We start from the raw sequence: 24,171 nt of genomic DNA, 5'->3' as shown, positions 1-24,171 counted from the left end.
TTTGCAACCCAAACATTGTACACTCCTAGATTAGACTTGTACTTAACCACATAGAGATCTTAAAAAAGGCATTTTTAGCACATCAGCCTGATCCTGCAACACACAGAGCAGGGATGATGCAAGCCAAGAATTCCACACACCCGTAGCCTGACATCAATCAGCAATGCGGCAAAAAGGTGGACCACGTCCAAAGTCCAAATCCATTGCAATTAATTGCAAAGGCTCACCATTCATTGTACAGGCATCACGGCGCTAACCTGTGAAATATCACTTTGCTAAAACAAGCATTAAATCACTGTGGATTACAAATGCTATCCTCTGGACTCAGCAGCATGCCCTGCTCATCTACACTGGAAGACTCTTAAGAACGCTTTCCATTCCTTTTTTGATTTCTTCAGGTTTGTGTAATGTTACAACCAAGCCAGTTTCCTAAACATAAGTGTGTGCTTGCCATAGTTACGCTGACAAAACTGCATAAAAGGCCTTTCATTTTCTGTAGCGGACGAGTAATGGTCCTTCAACCGAAAAGGGGCCAACATTGAAGGGTCCTAGGGCCATATGTATCAACATACCCTTTTGCGATTTCTTAATAGCGATTTTTAAGGAATCGCTATTTAGAAATCGCAAAATGGTATGTATGTAGAAAATCGCTTTTTATTAGCGATTTCTTAAAATTCCTTAATTGCGATTAGCAAATTGCTAATCGCAATTAAGGAATAATTTCCCATTCATTTCTATGGGCCAGGAGGCCCATAGGAATGAATGTGAAATTATTCTCAATTTGCGATTCGCAATTTGCTAATTGCAAATTGAGAATAATTTCAAGGGTGCTGAGGTGTCTCAAGAACACCCTGCTGCACCCCTGTAAAGGACATGTGTGCGCATATGGCGCACATACATGCCCTAAGGGCATGTATGAGCGTCACATGGCACCTTTGGATTTAAAAAAAATGCTTTTTTAAGAGAATTCGCAACTTACCACCAACTAGAAGTTGGTGGTAATTTGCGATTCCTTAAGGGCATTTTGGAACTTTTTTTTTTCCTTGATACATTGCTTTTTTCCTTGATACATTGCTTTTAAGGAATCGGAAAATTTGCGATTCCTTAAATGCAAACGCAAAATAAGGAATGGCAAATGTTGCGATTTCTTATTTTGCACCCAAATTGTTTCATACATACCGTTTTGCGAAAATGGGTTAGCAAACGCCGAAATTCTGCGAATTCGGCGTTTGCGAACCCATTTGGCCTTGATACATATGGCCCCTAGTCTTTTGTGAGAAAAACAATGTGTGAACCTGCTTTTTGTGTGGGTTACTTTAGATCAGATGCACTAAAACTGTAGTAGCAAAAAACGTTTGCAATTTGTGTACTGTCTTTTTATGACCACTGAATTATTTAGCAAACCTACATATGTATCAATAGGTCGGTTCACAAAATAAGGAGACTGAGTGGGTTGCAATTAAGCCTAGCTCATTCATATTTATGAAGCAGGTTGCAAAGTGTAACTCACTACAATAGGTGAACATAACAAGAATGGTGGCCTTCTAGGGTCAGCAAACCACCATGTTTGTAATCGATTTAATTTGAACAAAACGTTATTTTCATCTTTTCTTAAACGCTGGCTGGTTTCTTTAAGGAAAATGGTACTGCATTTAAAAAAAGGTTTTTTTGCTGTTAAAAACTTTCTTTGAGAATTGGCAGAGGTCCCTCCCAACTTACTTCATTTTTACTTTCACAATGAGGAAGAGGTCCCCAGGAGACTCCTTGCCTTTTGCAAATGGGTTACCAGCACAAATTGGGATTTGGTAACTTTTCCACATTTGCCACCAGATGACGGTTGTAAAACATTGCCACGTGGGTTACATAAAAGTTATTTGGAAAGCAGGGGCAGCACCTCTGCTAAAGCAGTGGAACATCGCCCCACTGCTCTCAGAGCAGGAAAAAATTAAAATAAAATGATAACTTAATTATTATGATTTTATTTGTATTCACTACAGGGATGGGTTGGGGTAGGGCTGGTGTGGGGGCCTAGGAGGAGTAGTTTATGCACACTCTAAGTTTGCATGATGGTTTGGCCAGCCGTCTTGGGCCGGCCAAACAGTCATGCGCACTTTGCATATTCCCCACCAGGCTGTAATACACAGCCTGGTGGGGAAAACCCACAGCCTCCATGTCCCCGTCTGAGCGCCGAATCACACTGCTCAGACCAATCACAAAGCTGCTTTTTAAAAAATGTTTTATCTTCCCCTCGCTCCCCCTCCTTGCCACCCCCATTCCCTGCCAGTCACGACTGTTGGAAAGTATGCCCAACATACGCATGAAGATGTCTCACCTACTACAAAGCATTCATCAACGTGTACTCAAACACACCACTTCAACGCTATACTCTACATTGGTGTAGGCTGACATTGTCTAGCCTAATCTTCTTAGTGAACGAACATGCAGATCTTGATGGTCTCCATACACATAATGCAATGCATCTTATGAGGCCTTTAACGCCTCAACTGCTTCTAACGTTCCGAGCCAGTGCGGAACGTTCTAATAAGCGGGCGGGGCCGCGTCGGCCAACGGACGTGCGCAGCACTACTGAGGTAGTGCTCGCGACGGCCGTTGGCCGACACCCGCAGCGAACGGGTTAAGAGGGATCAAGGATGGCGGACACAAATCTCGATTTTTGAAGCCAGGTCTTAATCATTTAAAAATCAAAATATCAAAGGAGTGAAATATCTGGAAATCAACGAAATATGGACTTTCAGGTAGAGACCTAATATTTTGTACAGATAAGTGGGGGGAGAATTAAAGTGTTTCAAGTGAAATGTGGAAAGCTGATAAACACCTCCCTTCACGAAGATGGCGTACTCCCCAAAACATTGATGAATATTTCTACAGCAAAAACACTTGTATCATAAAATGACCCCATTAAATGTTTTTGTTTTATTCTACAAAAACTCATTTGTGGTATTCTATTACCCCATTTTTTTTCTCCAGAAAATGCAAACTTCGCAAATTTTTAAGAATTTAAAAAGATCTTATGAAGCTTGTGGAGGTACAATTTTGCACATCTCCATTTCCAATAGATTATCCGTTGAAAGCCAGTAAATTCATGGGCTTTCACTCTTTCCCTTCACTGTCATGGTAAATAAATATTTCCAGTTCCACTAAAGGCGCTCTCTCACTACATCTACAGTAATAATCCCATGTATGCTCACGGGGAAAGGGAACTCTGCAGAACCACATAATTTAAAATAGGTTTTTGTTTGAGATCTATTTTCAATGGCTGCTGTAGTGGAGAATTTCTTACCAGATTCGAGTCTTTTTTTTCAGATGAGGAGTTACAGCAATTATTTATAGCTGTGTCCTACGTGGGTCGAGGAAGAGCAGGATGACCTTTATTATATGACTTTTTTAGTAATCCATGGGTAAACATAATTAGAAACAGCAACGGAACGCATTGTGCTAAGAGAAGAAAACAACAAAAATTGGATGCAAAACCCAGCAAATGTATCCCAAAACCGTGAACTGATATTTACTTATTCTGCTTTAAACCACACATCTGTTTTAATTTTTAAAGAGCCCATTAAAGCCAAACGTCAACAAATTGTTCACTTTTCGTCCAATTCTCAAAAGTGAAAATGTGCTGCTTGCTAATGGCTGTGCCTGTGAGGCTGAGCATCAAATGGTCAGGCTTCCAAACAGTGCTCATCACATATCTTTGCAAGAAGCGTCTGCACGAGATGCCAAGAACAGAGCAGAACTCAGAAACGAAAAGGGCAAGTAAAAGTGACCAATCCACGTCACAGCATTATTAGCCAAAAGCTGCCTCGCCTTCAAAGGGAAAAGCGATAAATCGCTAATGAATGTGAAATGTCTCACTGGTGGTGGGAAATTCTTTGGCAATTGGGCCTGATTTACGACGAAAATGTTCTGGCCTGTGACTGACTTATGCCTTAAGTTACAACAAAGGTAAAATTCTTGGGGGGGCGTGGCTTGGCCGAGGATAATAGCGGACGCTTGAGCTGAGAACTCTGCATCAGCCCGCTTTTTAGGTCTTGTCCTGATCCAGCGCATGCGCTGGCCTGGCCGAGACATTTAGTAGCTGCTTTGAAAAGTGCTACTTTCCCGGCGACCAGATTACTATCACGTGCACAAGAGCGCGCGTGACGTGCACAGCTGCCATCGGGTGCTCTCACTTTCGCTGCACAAGTGCGCGCTGTTGCTGAGCTCTTTCACTTTCTCGTGCGCACAGACACACAAATCCCGTTTGCTCCCTTGATCATGATCGCGATCACTTTCACTACCGCTGCCGCGCGACCGTGTGTATTTCACGGCCACGCGGCCAATGCTTGTCTTACATCCTCGCTCCTTCTCACCGCCCTATGTAATCTGGGGTTACGCTCGCATTGTGCTCAGTAATTTAGTTTTGATCCTGTTCAAACATTAATCGCCAGGGAAATGGTTTTATTAACATGAGGGGTCGCGCTTATCCACAAAATGCGCTCTTGCGTGCACCCCGATGTTCTTTGAATCACAGCCTCTTCCTAATTTCTATACGGATACTTGAGGAGTAGTTCCTGCATTATTACTCTTCATAAATATCACGTACCCGCTTCACACCATTGATGGCTTTATCTCAGCATCACCGGCGAGGCTGTAAAACAAGAAAGAAACCAGCCAGTTAACCCCTCAATACAGATGCAAAATGAAGATGCGCTCCACATGCATAGAGGTGTTTACAATCCCCGCAAATTATTCATCGTAGAACTACGGTGCCCCCTTGTACCACAGAGAACCATAATATGTATTTTAATTAACTGTAATAGTTTAATGCACATGGAATCCAACAAATATGAATGTCAGTCACCAAGATCACCCATGCCTCTAAAACCAAATCAATACAACCGATGGATGGCCAAAGCACAGCACGATGGCGATGCGGGGGGCCTCTAAGGGGAAACCCATTTCCTTTCCTTTGTATATACATTACTTTTTGGGGAGCAGTACTCTCCACCAGAAGAGTACATTGAAAAACGCAGTTTAGCAAAGAATGCAAGCTATACTTGTTGTTCACAAGAATGTATATATCCCAAATATCATCCATTTTATTTATCGAATTATGCATGTATCCCGTAGGGTAGTATTGGCCACGTAGCAAATACAATGAGGTTGAAGCAGAATAGCCCTGGTCATCACTCGAAACGCACCCACAACACCTGCCACAGGAAGTCATTATTACTTTTTTAACATTTCTGCCCTATGGTTTGTCATTTTCTGCTGTTAGTGAACAGAATCGTCCCTGGCACGTCCAATGCTATTATAAGCAGCCTTCATAATTGTATATAGCCTTTCCGATGATCAGACCTCTCCACTGCTCCATCGCTGAATTTACATTCTAAACAAATATGCGTTGAATCCGACTCCGCAAAAAAAAGCACTGCACTGTTTAACCTATGGTGTTTTTAATCCATATTTCATCTATTTCTACTTTATTCATTTTCTAAGGTTGCGAAGATATTGGTAGGCAAGTAGTGGAAACTGGAAACTCGTAGTGTTGTAGTGTGTTACACGGAAGCAAACCTAGCCACAGTCCAAACAAGCATTGGCATAGCCAATAGGTCTCGCCTTTGGGGCCTTATAAGTGTATAACCATGCAACAGTTAATGTTTTTGCAGTAAGGATATTGTGCTGAATAGCTAAATACTTATAAGGTCCCAAAGGCGAGACCTATTGGCTATGCCAATGCTTGTTATCCTCTGAAAACGCACGGCCCGGCCAATCTGCACATTCTTGGAGCCCTCGTGGGGCCCTGTGTGCTGGGGTGTGCGCTCAGGCGAAAGACCGAAGGCTGCTGGTGCCAAAGGCTGGGAGCTGTGGCATGAGATGCAGAGCGAGGTGCTGAGACTGCAACAATGGCAGGAACGAAGGTCTCTGAGGAGCCCGGGAGCCACCCCGGACGTGAGTTGACTCCTAGGAGGGAGACTGCTGCTGCCCCGAGGTCTGTGGAGTGCTGTGCAGTGCAGGGGAGTGAGAAACGTCGGGCGCCCCCTATAAATGGCGCAGAGACAAGGAAGAAGCGGCAGGGGGGAGTCTTGGGTGCAGCTGGAGCGCACCGGGTTGGCCCCCTCTCATCATCGACGGGCGAAACCGGGAAGGAGGCAAATAGGGGGGTTTTGGGAGGTTACCCCCCCAAGAAAATTTTGAAAAAAAAGAAGAAAAATCGTGCATTTTAAAGCAAATTTGAGAAAGCAGGAAGGTTAATAAAGCAATTGTGAAAGTGCAGTTATTACATTAATAGATGGCATAACATAGGTAGCTGCTTATTCAGTATAACCACAGAGCTTCATACATTTCGTCCTATTACGCTCAGGTGCTGAATTCAGACTATAAGACTTTCATGAAAATCTCAGCTCTAAGAGTAGAAGAAGTTGCACAGCAGTTGGGAAACAGCCTTCACAAAGCATTAGGAAAATGAGAGGCAATTACTTGAAAGCAAACTGAAAGCAATGCATCAAGTAGTAACTTAAAGCAATGCATCCAGCAAAACAGTGCATGCAGTCAACCATACAAAAGTAAACTAAAGCAAGTGTGAACCTGTGAACCTTCACTTTGAAAGCAGGGTGCTAGTCAACAGGCCAGTCACATACATTTAAACTGAAGAAGAGTACACTTCAGCATGCAGGCACCAACATAAAAGCACCAAGCAAGTCAAACAGTTTAATGAAAGAAAAATGAAAGCAATACATCCAGCAAACTAGACAGTGACTCAAAAAGTAAACTGAAGCAAGTGCACACTGAAAGGAATGCGCAGTCATAAGTCAGACATTCACATAAAAGCAACTTACCAAGACACCCAATCAATTACATGGGAAAAACTTGAGCCAATGCACCCAGAAAACCAGACCAGCACACCAAAGCATCCCACCCCTGATTGGATGGCAGCTGTGCTCTTAGGGTCACCCCTCAGTTTTTTGGCAGGGTTGAGCACCCCCCAGTTTTATGCCCTCTGCGTCTGAAGGGGAGACAGGCAAAAGGGGTCATAATGGGACATCTGGCACAGCCACTTTGTAATCGAGGTCACCCACCCAGCTCAAGACTGAGTTACAGGCTGATCTTAAATCTTTAAACAACCACAAAGGTCTCCAGCTAGTTGGTTCTTGAGCCAAAAGAGTCCTCAGCTCACTGGGAGTCTTTACATCGCGCCTAAGATGACATGACAATGTCCCTTAATCCAGAGCAACTGTGGGGACTGGTCTGGGTCTGGATCTTACTTGGTACGAGCAGGATACAAAAAGTAACGGGTAGGTGGTAACCCGCTTCAAGTGAAGGAGCTGTAAGGAACCTAAGCGCACTGGTGCTGATACCACTAACAGGGCAGCTCTGGGTTTCTCAGGGTGGGTATCAGCTGTGTGATGAAACCAGCATGTGAAGCAGTTACCTCAAACAAACTAAAACCAATGCACTCATCAAGACAAGGAGTTACATGAAATCAAATAGAAAACCACCATCAAGCCAGGTAGTTACCTAAAGGCAAATTGAAGTGACTGCACACTATGGAAAGTGCACTTCACCAGCCAGCCTATTACACTAAAGGAAAATAAAAGCAATGCTCCCAGTCTGCTAATTAGCTTCCGCAACCCATGGAAAATATGTTCATGGCATATGAAGGATCCTGTTACTTTATATCCCAGTAAATGAAGCTTTCACCCCAGCAATACCCAGGAGAGGCTCCATTTCCTGCTAGTCCATATCTCATTTTCATGTTTTTTTTTATTTCCCAGTGGGTGGGGTTGGGAATGGGCGTAAAGTGGCTTTTACTTCAACTATATCACTTCTGTAAAATACAACACAATTTCCATTAAAACCAATAGCATTAACATCACAACAATATGGAGAGGAAAACAGATGATCAGTAACAGTAAACACATTGACTGATCAGGCAATGTGCCTTTACGGGCAAGGAATGAACCCTTGGTAATGTAATGTGTACTCTGTTTTCATGCTGATTTCATGCTGATTTCATACCCTTTCTGCTAGATACAGGAATCAGAGACTGGCTGATTGTATAGCAGTCATGAACATGTAAATGACTCTACCATAACTCCACTGGATGGAAAACATGCTGATTTCTTAAATTGCTAGTCCCTCGCTGTTGATTGCTAGACTAGTGTGTTACATCTTCCAATTTGTGTGTATGCATAGCCATGGACCAGAAAGGGATGACAGTTTGGAGCAATATGCACTTCAGTAAGAAGTTGAATATGAACAATATGAAAGTTATGTCAAGTATATCCTAAAAAACCATTGCAGAATGGATCTGTGAAGGTGTCTCTAAATTCCCCTTTATGTATCCCTTGTCTTTTGACAATTAGATATGCGTTGTCAATCGCTGCATCATTCATACATCAAAAAGCATGTGGAGATCTAAATGCAAATGAATTGCCAAAATTAAATAATAGGACACTTGCTGTCATAACCTACATCTTTTGCCCAATCTCCATTGCTCCATCCTCAGCAAGACCAATACATTCACTAATCAATTATGTAGGAATCACAACCTGTAGTAAATACAACATCTAACATGACAAAATTGATATAAATGATAAACCTGGCCGGTCTGCATGCCACATTGAAAGGTATGCTGTCATCAACTCACTTCATAAATCAAAAGCAGATACTGCCCTTAATATGCATCCCTGGGTATTCAAGAAAACTGCAATACAGCAGTGCCTGTAGTGAGGGAAATGTTTGTGTTTCATCACTATTCTGAGCATACACAGATCTAGACCCACCTCACACCACAAATTGGGCCCTCCTACCCCTTACCTCAGGTCACACACGCCCAACACGGCAGGGCATGCATCATGATCATAAAAGTATCATACATGGGCCTAGAGTTGCAGCACATTGAACTCGACACCACAATCATTAGTTTCATCTGGCACTCACTTCCAAGTCCAAATGGATGTAGAGTGCATGCAGTTGACATGTCGACATGTCTTTAGCAATTTTGGTCCATTTGAGTTAAAAAAAAAAAAAAAAAATGTTTAAATCTGCAGATAATGTACCAGATGATGGATTATGTGGTAAATTTGGCAAATCCATACTTTTGCTAAATAAGCTGCGGCTGCAGAGACACATAATTCCAGTGGCCCTCCTATAGCAAATATCACTTTTTTTTCAACATGGCAATATCAATTGTAAAGAAAATCTGAAGAATCTGAAGAAATGTTTATTTCAAAATGAACTGCTGTCTACCCCGAGCTGGTGCGTCCCTGTTAGGCTGTGTCCATGCTGTGTTCCTATAGTGCCCACATGTGTCCTGGGTTTGTTCGGCTACCACATTTTGGTACTCTATGCTGTACTCTATTTTCTGTTGTGTTGTATTTATGAAAATAAACAGAATAAAGAATTATTAAACAAAATCCTACACAATTGGTATTGTTCCCAAGTTTGACAACATGGGGCAGATCTATTCCCATTCTCTCTCTTTTGGAGATGCAAGCATTCACAAAGGATCTACTGCATATTCTGTGCCACTGCCCTGGATTTATGAACTACTGGTCCAATGTGTGGAAGGCACGTGCTTCTGTATGTGACTCTCACATTCCATCTTCGTCACATCCGGGTGTACCGCATGATGCTGTGACCGTGGTGGAATCCTTTTCCCACAAACATAGATGGTAAGCAGCATCCTTAGAAGTGTCCATTATCTCTTTAATAAGATCCACTATTGTTCCCTCATATGGTGAATGTTGATCGGAGATAGTCGAGGAGCATCCTGTGAATGGGTCATTTATGGAGTGAGTTACCAGGCGAAGGCTTTTGAAGGTATTTGGGGCATTTCCCTCACCTAGTCTGTAGGACATTGGCACCATACATACCCACATGCCTTTCATCTTCCTGTCTCATGGATTCTTACCTTCTTGTAAGCTCTCAGTATGTAGTATGCATAGACTCACTCACTGAGTGTTTGATTGTGTAAGGTGGTCACTACTGGTTTGGGTGTTCTGGTCCTGTGTGGAATGGTGTGGGACGATCCCTTCCCGGTACTGTGTCATTAAGTCCATTGTTTTCTAATTTCTTTTTTAAATTGAAGTTTGTTTTCTAATTTCGAAAGCCCCGTCTATTCCCCCTGGTCTTGAACACGTGGAAAGGTTTTTCCCATTACACTGTCGGAGACTCGAAGCCACTGCAGTGACATATAGGTGCTTATTAACATAATGTGGAAGTAAATCAAAAACATTTCGTAACACTAAATGAAATCATTCTATTTATTTTTTTACAGTTGTATATAGCGCTAACACGCCCGAAGGTAGTGGAGCGCTTTACATGAGCACCAGTTACATGACATTATGTACAAATACCTAGCTGAAGGTCACATAACACATCACATAGCAGCATGAGGCACTCTGCGAACAGGCATGCTTGCGGTAGTCATTTAGAGTGAGCTAGCTTTCATTAAGGTTAAGACTTGGGATGTAGGCGCTGCGCACGGCCGCGTAATATCAGGCTCTGTACACGGTCTCACCGATATGATGGGGTTGCCTTGTTCTGGTTGGTGTTTTGATAGCAAATGATGCGAGGGTTGTTGGGTAGTAAATAATACCCATCCTGGGACGTGCAGGTTGGTGTCGATATCGGCGAAGGGGTGGTAAAAGGAAGGGAATATAAAACTGTGAGACTCCAAGTGGGTATTTAATAATAGCTAGTCCTGTTGACACTTCTGCTACGTAAGGTAGCCGCTATGGTGAGGCCACAAAGTGACAAAAATTAATGTCTTTATTTTCTCCACCTGTGTAGTGCTGACTCCAGACTCTTGACGCTTTGTGATGGCCGGACTTCCAGCTCTAGCAGTCCGGCTGCTGCTTCCTGTTACATGAGCCCAGTTCACTCGCCAGTGTGTGACCCTGGAAGCTCTCCGAAGCGGTCGATGCTGCCCGAGCCTCTTCCCGTCACTGACTCCGGACCCGACGGACAGCTGTGGGGCCTCAGTCGGGCGGGGGCGCTTTGCACCGCTGCAGGCACCGAGGAAGCCCAAGGCGCTTCCTAAAAAACATAACATGTATACCTAATTTGCGAAGGTAGAACCCAGCCAGTCATGTTGGCATGTCGCACATCTGTACCACATCTACCGTCACGTACTACCTAGCTGCGGCTAAATTACCTCCTCCTCCTAACGAGAGCCCTGCACGGAGAGTCCGCTGCACAGCTGATTGAATACGCTAAAAAGTAATTTGATTACAGCGCAATCTATTTAATTTTAATATGATTTCGGGCCACCACGTCTCCACGACATCATTAATAAGTACTTGTAATGTAAAATTCTAAAGAACTCAGTCCTTTTAAAGCCATAGCTCCAAATGTTGAACCCCCTCCATCTCCTTCCCGCTTAAGGTATTGGGACACCTTGGCTGCATTTGGGGGCGCGAGAGTCTCAAACATAAATGTGCACTTTTTACTCGTGTGTTAAATTACACCAGTAAGGTGTCATTTTAAGTGTGAGAAAATCTGCGCCTGTGGGCGGCTGGCAGACGTCAGGGAATATTTATTTCAGCAGTGTCGATGCAAGACAACTCGCCCACTGGATTTCCGGCAAACCCTTGATGATGAAACTTACCGGGGGCGAGTGCAGAGCCAGTCCCAGACCCCGAACCTTGAGGGGAGACATCGCTCCCGGGCCCGTGAGCTGCAGGCGCATCAACCCTGGACTGGTTCCAGCCACAGCACTGGCATCTGTACCCCGCCCACCCATACACGAATGCCTGGCCACCCCCACGCGCGGCATCCAATGGGATGCTGTGCCGGTGGACCAGCCAATCCTGACGCTGCATGCAGCGCCAGGATTGGCTAGGAAGGCACATTTGCTGCTCGCCCTGTCGCCCTTTGGAAACCCGGGCTGTGGGAGCAAACAAGCACCCCTGGGTCCCGCTGAGGAACTTACAGTGCGCATGCTTGAGAAAGTTGCCAACTTTTCCAAGCATGCGCACTGTAAGTTCCCCAGCGGGATGGTCTGCTGCAGCCTGAGTGTGGACTGTCACTGAAGCTGCAGCAGGCCACCCCCTACGCAATTCCCGCCAGCGGCCGATTGTTGCAATGCTATTTATTTAATTTAGAACAGATACTAGGATTGCGGCCGGTGGCCGCGACGCGGGTCCATGGTGGCTGGTGGGGCTACGCCCCTACGCCCCAATGGACGCACCGCTGCTGCCCAGAAACATTCGCAACCCCCTCCCCGGAAGACCCAGTACAGCAACAACTTAGTAAAATATTGGAGGCTATAGCGGACACGAAAGCTACTCTCTATCAGGATATTAGCACTGTTGTTGTGGGGCACAGCCTGTTGCGGGAGGAGCATAAGAAGTTGTCGGAGAGGGTCAAAGAGACTGAGTCTAATGTCGCGTAACTGGCGCTGGCCGAAAAGGTATTGGAGCAACAGATGGGGGCCCTCACGGACAGGGTGTGTTGGTTGGAGTGCAGAGCGCAGGATGCCGAAGGGTGCAATAGAAGCAAAAACATCCGAATCCTGGGCCTGCGGAGAGGGACGGAGGACAGCAACATTGTCTCCTTCCTGAAGGGCTGGCTCAGAAGTACAGTGGCGCCGGAGGGCCTGTCATCCTTCTACATGCTGGAGAGGGCCCCTAAGGTGCCAGTTAAGCCTTTGGCCCCTGGGAGGCCCCTACATCTGGTGGTGGCCCGTCTGCTCCACTTTTGAGATAGAGACCGCCTCCTGCAAAGGCCACGAGCAGATGGCCCCTTCACTGTTGACAACAGCAAGTTCTTTCTCTTTCCGGATTACACATTGGAGGTACAGAGGAAGCGGGCCTCCTACCTTGAGGTCAGGAAGAGGTTGAGAGAAGAGGGCCTCCAATACTCTCTGATGTTCCCGCCCGACTGCGCATCATGTTGGAGGGGAACACTCACTACTTTGACTGCCCTAAAGATGCATAGGATTGGCTGCAAACCTACAGGGGTGAGACACCAAGGGATAGGAGTGCTGGTGTCCTCTGACGGAAGGCCGTGGAACTTGGGAAGCACTCGAGACATCGAACTCGTAGGGGGACATCAAAGAAACCATCCTCATCACAGACAGAGAAGGAGAGAGCTGAGGCGCTGCAGTCGGTGGCGGAGCTAATGCGGAGTCGGAGCCCTGCTCAGGAGGCGGTGGCCAGCTCCTCAATGGCAATGAAACAGTTTTTCGGGACTTCGCGAGCTCCGCGTAACGCAGATTGCGGAAAACACTGCAAACTCTGTGAGCGGAGTGGAGTTCACTGCCCAGCGTTATTCAAAATGTTAGCATGTATGGTACATTGGATCATGGAAGGCAGGAGGAATTGGGGTAGGGATATGGACTCAGATAACAGAGGACAGGAGGGACGTGGACAGGTGCACTAAACTGACCTTATAGGTCAGGCATAAGGGTTTGCAGCAGCACAATAGACCACACAGGTAATGCGGGATGGCAGTGCAGCACAACAAACCATGGAAATCAATAGGGAGGGAACAGGACCATGCACATGGACAACAGAGAACAGAGGGGAAAGAGGCAAAGGCAGCAAGCTGACCATATTGGACAGACAGGAGAGAAAGCTGCAGCATAACAGACCATAAAGGGCAGGAGGGAGGGATCAGGGGCATGACAATGGAAGAGACAAGCGAGAAGGGAGGGAATAGGGGTCTGAACATGAAATGGGAGGGCAGGGGGCAAGGGGGCAGGGCAGGAGCAGCAAGTTGACCATGCAGGTCAGGCATGATTGGCTCTAGAAGAACAATACTCCATTGAGGGCAACAGTGAGACTACAATGGCATATACACAGATCATGGAGGGAAGGTGAGAGGGGATCATGGGCAGCTAGCTGACCACCCAGGGAAGGTGAGAGGGGCCGTGGCAGCACAGAAGACCATGCATGGCAAGCAAGAGGGTTAGTGGCAGCACAATTAGGCCATGATAGGCAGGAAGGAGGGTGCGGGGCATGCACAAAGGATTATGGATGTTAGAAAGGAGGGGTAGAAGCTGGGCACTAACAAGAGAGTTCAGGGGAAGGAGTCTCAGAACAGACCAGGCAGGAGGAGCAGTTGCAGCACAACAGAAGAGGGAGGGCAGAAGGATCTGACAGTAAAATGGACCATGAGGAAGGGGATAGGGGCATTGAACGTGGACAGGCAGGATGGAGGTGGCAGGGAGAGGTTACAGTCATCTGACAAAGCTAGGCAGATGGGAGGAGAGTGGCGGCTCAACAGAAAACTCAGAGTAGATAGGAGGGGCAGGTCCATGTAACATGGTGGGCAAAAAGGATGAATCAGGTGCACACACACAGACCTCGGAGGGCAGGGGGAAGGACAGTAGTTGCAGCAAGCTAAGCACAGAGGCTAAGCAGGAGGGCAATGATGGGCAGGAGGAGTGGACTGGGACATCATGCTAAATCGAGGGCAGGGACAGCACATCAGACCATGCATGCAGGAGGGAAGAGGCTAGTGCATGGATTCAGACAGCAGAGAATAGTAGAAAGTGAATGGGGCAGCAAGCTAACTGTTCAGAGAAGGCGGGAAGGCCAGTGGCAGAACAAGGGCTACACAGGGCTGTAATGAGGGAGCAGGGGCATGGACGGCAAGGCGGAGGGGAGGAAAGTGCAGCAAGCTTCGGTGAGGGCAGCACTTACCAGGCCAGGTCCTGCTTCCAACCCCTCACCATCCATTGTGATAGGCATCTTACTTAACATTACAAAAACTAGAAATACGCTAAAAAAAACAAAGATTACAGGGACGTTATAGTTAAACTCAGATTTGGCTCATACAAAACCACTAAAATTCAGCAGTTATAGTTAACTGAGCTAACTATAACATATGCACAGGAATGCATGGATTATGACCTCAGATATTACATCATTCATGACATGGTCAGTGACGTCCATCATGACATCACTTATAACATCTCAAATCAGCTGTGAATAGAACTATAATCACTAGAACTTTATTTAGGGATATTGTGTGTATATTAACACCCTTTTTATTACTTTTTTATCGTGTAAAAACCTCAATAATATGCAACGTGCCCTGATCAATATGGCCGATAGCCTTCCACTTTAAAGTAATGTGTAGTCCATTGTTTATGTTGATGTTTGCAACCGTAAGTATGTTTATTATGAACAAGTCACATTGACGAACATACAGGTATGGCGGTCACAGGGCATTAAGGCTGAAATTACAATGTGTGCATATTAACACTTGTTTTCTTTTCTTTATTGTATGAATTCCTGAATTTTCGCATTGTGACCAGACCAATATGTCGGACAGCTTTTTGGTTTGATGTAATATGTAGTCCTTTGTTAATTCTGGCAACTGGAGCCATTTCTACATTTAAATAAGGTAGCTACAATGACGTCTTGTATCGTGATCAAGTTTCGGACTAGCCGAAACACGTGGATCGCGTCCTTTGTAGAATAAATACTTCCAAACTACAACCTGATTGCTGATTCCTTCCTTGTAAGAGCGAGAGCAGATTTAATACATAGATATATATACCTCTCTTGCCTCTTTCTGCACTTCTCTTGCTTGTTTCTGCAGGTCACTATCTTCTTTCTGCACCTCTCTCTCCTTTTTCTGCACCTCGCTTGCCTCTTTCTACACCTCTCTTTCCTCTTTCTGCAGCTCAATCTCATTATTCTACACCTCTCTTGCCTCTTTCAGTACCTCTCTTGCCTCTTTCTGTACTTCTCTTACTTCTTTCTGCACCTTTCTTCCTATTTCTGCACCTCTCTTTCCTCTTTCTGTACCTTTCTTCTTCTTTCTGCACCTCTTTTGCCTTGTTCTGCACCTCTCTTGCCTCTTTCTGCATCTCTTTTGCCTCTTTCTGCACTTCTCTTGCTTCTTTCTATGCTTTTCTTCCTGCTTCTGCACCTCTATTGCCTCTTTCTGCACCTTTCTTCCTCTTTATGGACCTCTCTTGCCTCTTTCTGCACCTCTCTTGCCTCCTTCTGCTCTTCTCTTACCTTTTTCTGTACCTCACTTGCCTCTTTCTGTGCCTTTCATCCTCTTTATGTACCTCTCTTGCCTCTTTCTACACCTCTTATCTCTTTCTGTACCTCTCTTGCCTTTCTGCACATCTCCTGCCTCTTTCTGAACCTGTCTTGCCTCTTTCTGTAGCTCAGTCTTCTTTCTGCACCTCTCTTGCCTTCTTCTGCACCTCTCTTTCCTCTTTCTGCAGCTCTCTCTTTTCTATCAGCACATCTCTTGCCTCTTATTGCACCTCTCTTGCCTCTTTCTGCACCTCTCTTGCCTCTTTCTGCACTTCTCTTGCTTCTTTCTGCAGCTCATTCTCTTCTTTCTGCACCTCTCTTGCCTCTTTATGTACCTCTTGTGCCTTTTTCTGCTCTTCTCTTGCCTCTTTCTGCACTTCTCTTGCCTCTTTCTGCACCTATCGTGCCTCTTTCTGCACCTCTCTTCCCTATTTCTGCACTTCTTATGCCTGTTTTTGCACCTCTCTGGCTTCTTTCTGCACTTCTCTTGCTTATTTCTGCAGCTCACCCTCTTCTTTCTGTATCTCTCTTGCCTCTTTCTGTACCTCTCTTCCCTCTTTCTGTAACTCAATCATCTTTCTATACCTCTCGTACCGCTTTCTGTACCTCTCTTGCCTCTTTCTGCACCTCTTGTGCTTCTTTCTGCAATTCTCTTGCTTCTTTCTGCACTTTTCTTCCAGTTTCTGCACCTCTCTTGCCTCTTTCTGCACCTTTCGTTCTCTGTATGTACCTCTCTTGCCTCCTTCTGCTCTTCTCTTACCCCTTTCTGTACCTCACTTGCCTCTTTCTGTGCCTTTCATCCTCTTTCTGTACCTCTCTAGCCTCTTTCTAAACCTTTTATCTCTTTCTGTACCTCTCTTGCCTTTCTCCACATTTCTTGCCTCTTTCTGTAGCTCATTCTCCTTTCTGTACCTCTCTTGCCTTCTTCTGCACCTCTCTTCCCTCTTTCTGCAGCTCTCTCTCTTCTATCAGCACCTCTCTTATTGCACCTCTCTTGCCTCTTTCTGCACCTCTCTTGCCTCTTTCTGCACTTCTCTTGCTTCTTTCTGCAGCTCACTCTTCTTTCTGCACCTCTCTTGCCTCTTTATGTACCTCTCATGCCTCTTTCTGCTCTTCTCTTGCCTCTTTCTACACCTCACTTGCCTCTTTCTGCGCCTTTCTTCCTCTTTCAGTACCTCTCTTACCTCTTTCTATACCTCTTACCTCTTTCTGCACTTCTTTTGCTTCTTTCTGCACCTATCTTGCCTCTTTCTGCACCTCTCTTCCCTCTTTCTGAACTTCCCATGCCTCTTTCTGCACCTCTCTGGCTTCTTTATGCTTGTCTCTTGCTTCTTTCTGCAGCTCTCTCTTCTTTCTGCACCTCTCTTGCCTCTTTCTGAACCTCACATGCCTCTTTCTGTACCTCTCTTCCCTCTTTTTGCAACTCACATCTTTCTATACCTCTCTTGTCTCTTTCTGTACCTCTATTGCCTCTTTCTGCACCTCTTGTGCTTCTTTCTGCAATTCTCATGCTTCTTTCTGCACCTTTCTTCCTCTTTCTGCACCTCTCTTGCCTCTTTTTGTATCTCTCATGCCTCTTTCTGCAGCTCTCGCCTCTTTCTGCACTTCTCTTGCTTCTTTCTCCAGCTCACTCTTTTTTCTGTACCTCTCTTGCCTCTTTATTTACCTCTCGGGCCTCTTTCTGCTCTTCTCTTGCCTCTTTCTACACCTCGCTTGCCTCTTTCTGTGCCTTTCTTCATCTTTATTTACCTCTCTTGCCTCTTTCTACACCTCTTATCTCTTTCATCACTTCTCTTGCCTCTTTCTGCACCTATCTTGCCTCTTTTTGCACCTCTCTTTCCTCTTTCTGCACTTCTCATGCCTCTATCTGCACCTCTCAGGCCTCTTTCTGCTCTTCTATTGCCTCTTTCTACATCTCACTTGCCTCTTTCTGTGCCTTTCTTCATCTTTCTGTACCTCTCTTGCCTCTTTCTACCTCTTATCTCTTTCATCACTTCTCTTGCCTCTTTCTGTACCTCTCTTGCCTCTTTCTGCACCTCTCTTTCCTCTTTCTGTACTTCTCATGCCTCTTTCTGCACCTCTCTGGCTTCTTTCTGCACTTTTCTTGCTTCTTTATGCAGCTCACTCTTCTTTCTGCACCTCTCTTCCCTCTTTCTGCACCCCGCTTGCCTCTTTCTGTACCTCTCTTACCTCTTTCCGCAGTTCACTCTTCTTTCAATACCTCTCTTGCCTCTTTCTACACCTCCTGTGCTTCTTTCTGAAATTCTCTTGCTTCTTTCTGCACCTTTCTACCTGTACCTGCATCTCTCTTGCCTCTTTCTGTACCTCTCTTCCTTCTTTCCGCAGCTCACTCTCATCTTTCTATACCTCTCTTGCCTCTTTCTACACCTCACTTGCCTCTTTCTGTGCCTTTCCTCATCTTTCTGTACCTCTCTTTCCTCTTTCTACACCTCTTATCTCTTTCATCACTTCTCTTGCCTCTTTCTGCACCTATCTTGCCTCTTTCTGCACCTCTCTTTTCTCTTTCTGCACTTCTCATGCCTCTTTCTGCACTTCTCTTGCTTCTTTGTGCAGCCCACTCATCTTTCTATACCTCTCTTGCCTCTTTCTACACCTCTTGTGCTTCTTTCTGCTCTTCTCTTGCCTCTTCCTACACCTCACTTGCCTCTTTCTGTGCCTTTCCTCATCTTTCTGTACCTCTCTTTCCTCTTTCTACACCTCTTATCTCTTTCATCACTTCTCATGCCTCTTTCTGCACCTATTTTGCCTTTCTGCACCTCGCTTTCCTCTTTCAGCGCTTCTCTCGCCTCTTTCTGCACCTCTTGTGCTTCTTTCTGCAGTTCTCGTGCTTCTTTCTGTACCTTTCTTCCTGTACCTGCATTTCTTGCCTCTTTCTGTACCTTTTTCCCTCTTTCTGTACCTCTCTTGCCTCTTTCTGTACCTCTCTTGCCTCCGTCTGCTCTTGTCTTGCCTCTTTCTGTAGCTCACTTGCCTCTTTCTACACCTTTCTTCTTCCGTCTGCACCTCTCTTGCCTCTTTCTATACCTCTTAGCTCTTTCTACACCTCTTTTCCTTCTTTCTGAACTTTACTTGCCTCTTTTTGCAGCTCACTCTTCTTTCTGCACCTCTCTTGCCTCTTTCTACACCTCTTACCTCTTTCTACACTTCTCTTGCCTCTTTCTGCACCTACATTGCCTCTTTCTGCACCTCTTACCTCTTTCTGCACCGCTCTGGCTTCTTTCTGCACTTTTCTTGCTTCTTTCTGTAGCTCACTCTCTTCTTTCTGCACCTCTCTTCCCTCTTTCTGCACCCCACTTGCCTCTTTCTGTAGCTCTCTTCCCTCTTTCCGCAGCTCACTCTCATCTTTCTATACCTCTCTTGCCTCTTTCTACACCTCTTGTGCTTCTTTCTGCAATTATCTTGCTTCTTTCTGCACCTTTCTTCCTGTACCTGCATCTCTCTTGCCTCTTTCTGCACCTTTCTTCCTCTTTCTGTACATCTCTTGCCTCTTTCTGTACCTCTCTTGCCTCCATCTGCCCTTGTCTTGCCTCCTTCTGCACCTCACTTGCCTCTTTCTGTACCTTTCTTCTTCCTTCTGCACCTCTATTGCCTCTTTCTGCATCTCTTTTGCCTCTTTCTGCACCACTCTAGCCTCTTTCTGCACCTCTCTTACCTCATTCTGCACTTCTCTTGCTTCGTTCTGCAGCTCACTCTCTTCTGCACCTCTCTTGCCTCTTTCTGTACCTCTCTTGCCTCTGTCTGCACCTCTCTTGCCTCTTTCTGCACCTTTCTTCTTCCTTCTGCACCTCTCTTGCCTCTTTCTGTACCTCTCTTGCCTCTTTCTGTACCTCACTTGCCTCTTTCTGTGCCTTTCTTCATCTTTCTGTACCTCTCTTGCCTCTTTCTACATCTCTTATCCCTTTCATCACTTCTCTTGCCTCTTTCTGCACCTAGCTTGCCTCTTTCTGCACCTCTCTATCCTCTTTCTGCACTTCGCATGCCTCTTTCTGCACCTCTCTGGCTTCTTTCTGCACTTCTCTTGCTTCTTTCTGCAGCTCACTCATCTTTCTAAACCTATCTTGCCTATTTCTGTACCTCTCTTGCCTCTTTCTGCACCTCTTGTGCTTCTTTCTGCAATTCTCGTGCTTCTTTCTGTACCTTTCTTCATGTACCTGCATCTCTTGCCTCTTTCTGTACCTTTTGTCCTCTTTTTCCACTTCTCATGCCTCTTTCTGCACCTCTCTGGCTTCTTTCTGCACTTCTCTTGCTTCTTTGTGCAACTCACTCATCTTTCTATACCTCTCTTGCCTCTTTCTACACCTCTTGTGCTTCTTTCTGCTCTTCTCTTGCCTCTTCCTACACCTCACTTGCCTCTTTCTGTGCCTTTCCTCATCTTTCTGTACCTCTCTTTCCTCTCTCTACACATCTTATCTCTTTCATCACTTCTCTTCCTCTTTCTGCACCTATTTTGCCTCTTTCTGCACCTCGATTTCCTCTTTCTGCACTTCTCTCGCCTCTTTCTGCACCTCTTGTGCTTCTTTCTGCAATTCTCGTGCTTCTTTCTGTACCTTTCTTCCTGTACCTGCATCTCTTGCCTATTTCTGTACCTATTTTCCTCTTTCTGTACCTCTCTTGCCTCTTTCTGTACCTCTCTTGCCTCCGTCTGCTCTTGTCTTGCCTCTTTCTGTAGCTCACTTGCCTCTTTCTATACCTTTCTTCTTCCGTCTGCACCTCTCTTGCCTCTTTCTACACCTCTTAGCTCTTTCTACAGCTCTTTTCCTTCTTTCTGAACTTTGCTTGCCTCTTTTTGCAGCTCACTCTTCTTTCTGCACCTCTCTTTGCCTCTTTCTACACCTCTTACCTCTTTCTACACTTCTCTTGCCTCTTTCTGCACCTACATTGCCTCTTTCTGCACCTCTTACCTCTTTCTGCACCGCTCTGGCTTCTTTCTGCATTTTTCTTGCTTCTTTCTGTAGCTCACTCTCTTCTTTCTGCACCTCTCTGCCCTCTTTCTGCACCACACTTGCCTCTTTCTGTAGCTCTCTTCCCTCTTTCCGCAGCTCACTCTCATCTTTCTATACCTCTCTTGCCTCTTTCTACACCTCTTGTGCTTCTTTCTGCAATTATCTTGCTTCTTTCTGCACCTTTCTTCCTGTACCTGCATCTCTCTTGCCTCTTTCTGCACCTTTCTTCCTCTTTCTGTACATCTTTTGCCTCTTTCTGTACCTCTCTTGCCTCCATCTGCTCTTGTCTTGCCTCTTTCTGCACCTCTCTTGCCTCTTTCTGTACCTTTCCTCTTCCTTCTGCACCTCTATTGCCTATTTCTGCATCTCTTTTGCCTGTTTCTGCACCACTGTAGCCTCTTTCTGCACCTCTCTTACCTCATTCTGTACTTCTCTTGCTTTGTTCTGCAGCTCACTCTCTTCTGCACCTCTCTTGCCTCTTTCTGTACCTCTCTTGCCTCTTTCTGCACCTTACTTGCCTCTTTCTGCACCTTTCTTCTTCCTTCTGCACCTCTCTTGCCTCTTTCTGTACCTCTCTTGCCTCTTTTTGTACCTCACATGCCTCTTTCTGTGCCTTTCTTCATCTTTCTGTACCTCTCTTGCCTCTTTCTACATCTCTTATCTCTTTCATTACTTCTCTTGCCTCTTTCTGCACCTAGCTTGCCTCTTTCTGCACCTCTCTTCCCTCTTTCTGCACTTCGCATGCCTCTTTCTGCACCTCTCTGGCTTCTTTCTGCACTTCTCTTTCTTCTTTCTGCAGCTCACTCATCTTTCTAAACCTATCTTGCCTCTTTCTGTACCTCTCTTGCCTCTTTCTGCACCTCTTGTGCTTCTTTCCGCAATTCTCTTGCTTCTTTCTGTACCTTTCTTCCTGTACCTGCATCTCTTGCCTCTTTCTGTACCTTTTTTCCTCTTTCTGTACCTCTCTTGCCTCTTTCTGTACCTCTCTTGCCTCTGTCTGCTCTTGTCTTTCCTCTTTCTGCACCTCACTTGCCTCTTTCTGCACCTTTCTTCTTCCGTCTGCTCCTCACTTGCCTCTTTCTACACCTCTTAGCTCTTTCTGCACCTCTTTTCCCTCTTTCTGAACTTCGCTTGCCTCTTTTTGCAGCTCATTCTCTTCTTCATGCACCTCTCTTGCCTCCTTCTGCACTTCCCTTCCCTATATCTGCAGCTCACTCTCTTCTTTCTGCACCTCTCTTGCTTGTTTCTGCATCTCTATTGCCTATTTCTGCACCTCTCTTGCCGCTTTCTGCACCTATCTTGACTCTTTCTGCACATCTCTTGCCTCTTGCTGTATCTCTCTTGCCTCCTTCTGTACCTCTCTTGCCTCTCTCTGCACCTCTCTTGCCTCCTTCTACACTTCTCTTGGTTCTTTCTGCAGCTCACTCTCTTCTTTCTGCACCTCTCTTGCCTCTTTATGTCCCTCCATGCCTTTTCCTGCTCTTCTCTTGCCACTTTCTATACCTCACTTGCCTCTTTCTGCGCCTTTCTTCCTCTTTCTGTACCTCTCTTCCCTCTTTCTGCACTTCTCATGCCTCTTTCTGCACCTCTCTGGCTTCTTTCTGCACTTGTCTTGCTTCTTTCTGCAGCTCACTCTCTTCTTTCTGCACCTCTCTTCCCTCTTTCTGCACCCCGCTTGCCTCTTTCTGTACCTCTCTTCCCTCTTTCCGCAGCTCACTCATCTTTCTATAACTCTCTTGCCTCTTTCTACACCTCTTGTGCTTCTTTCTGCAATTCTCTTGCTTCTTTCTGCACCTTTCTTCCTGTACCTAGATCGCTATTGACTATTTCTGCACCTCTCGTGCCGCTTTCTGCACCTATCTTGTCTCTTTCTGCACATCTCTTGCCTCTTTCTGTACCTCTCTTGCCTCCTTCTGTACCTCTCTTGCCTCTCTCTGCACCTCTCTTGCCTCCTTCTGCACTTCTCTTGGTTCTTTCTGCAGCTCACTCTCTTCTTTCTGCACCTCTCTTGCCTCTTTATGTACCTCTCATGCCTCTTTCTGCTCTTCTCTTGCCACTATCTACACCTCACTTGCCTCTTTCTGCGCCTTTCTTCCTCTTGCTGTACCTCTCTTGCCTCTTTCTACACCTCTTACCTCTTTCTACACTTCTCTTGCCTCTTTCTGCACCTCTCTGGCTTATTTCTGCACTTTTCTTGCTTCTTTCTGCAGATCACTCTCTTCATTCTGCACCTCTCTTCCCTCTTTCTGCACCCCACTTACCTCTTTCTGTACCTCTCTTCCCTCTTTCCGCTGCTCACTCTCATCTTTCTATATCTCTCATGCCTCTTTCTACACCTCTTGTGCCTGCAATTCTCTTGCTTCTTTCTGTACCTTTCTTCCTCTTTCTGTACCTCTCTTGCCTCTTTCTACACCTCACTTGCCTCTTTCTGCACCTTTCTTCTTCCTTCTGCACCTCTATTGCCCCTTTCTGTACCTCTCTTGCCTCTTTCTGCAACTCTCTTGCCTCTTTCTGTAACTCTCTTACCTCATTCTGTACTTCTCTTGCTTCTTTCTGCAGCTCACTCTCTTCTTCTGCACCTCTCTTACCTCTTTCTGTACCTCTCTTGCCTCTTTCTGTACCTCTCTTGCCTCTGTCTGCTCTTGTCTTTCTTCTTTCTGCACCTCACTTGCCTCTTTCTGTACCTTTCTTCTTCCGTCCTCACCTCTCTTGCCTCTTTCTACACCTCTTAGCTCTTTCTACACCTCTTTTCCCTCTTTCTGAACTTCGCTTGCCTCTTTTTGCAGCTCACTCTCTTCTTTATGTACCTCTATTGCTTATTTCTTCATCTCTATTGCCTATTTCTGCAACTCTCTTGCCACTTTCTGCACCTATCTTGCCCCTTTCTGCACATCTCTTGCCTCTTTCTGCACTTCTCTTGCGACTTTTTGCAGATCACTCTCTTCTTTCTGCACCTCTCTTCCCTCTTTCTGTACCTCTCTAGCCTCTCTCTGCACCTCTCTTGCTTCCTTCTGCACTTCTCTTGGTTCTTTCTGCAGCTCACTCTCTTCTTTCTGCACCTCTCTTGCTTCTTTATGTACCTCTTGTGCTTCTTTCTGCTCTTCTCTTGCCACTTTCTACACCTCACTTGCCTCTTTCTGCACCTTTTACCTCTTTCTACACTCCTTTTGCCTCTTTATGCACCTCTTACCTCTTTC

The 24,171-nt window shown here is 45.6% G+C and overlaps 2 long non-coding RNA genes across 4 annotated transcripts in view; one reads left to right on the top strand and one right to left on the bottom strand.

Moving 5' to 3' along the window:
- The window catches only part of LOC144799418 (uncharacterized), a 139,060-nt gene that overhangs the window by 47,681 nt on the left and 67,208 nt on the right, over positions 1-24,171 (bottom strand). For both annotated transcript variants that reach the window (XR_013603813.1, XR_013603812.1), the window contains one exon: positions 4,604-4,648. This is a non-coding gene — a long non-coding RNA (uncharacterized LOC144799418). The remainder of the gene's footprint in view (positions 1-4,603; positions 4,649-24,171) is intronic.
- Positions 1-24,171, top strand: part of LOC144799419 (uncharacterized) — a 205,239-nt gene that overhangs the window by 158,615 nt on the left and 22,453 nt on the right. The window lies entirely within an intron of this gene.

This window comes from Lissotriton helveticus, chromosome 12 (assembly GCF_964261635.1).
Source record: "Lissotriton helveticus chromosome 12, aLisHel1.1, whole genome shotgun sequence".
Lineage (NCBI taxonomy): Eukaryota > Metazoa > Chordata > Amphibia > Caudata > Salamandridae > Lissotriton > Lissotriton helveticus.
This window is presented reverse-complemented; position numbering and strand designations above follow the sequence as displayed.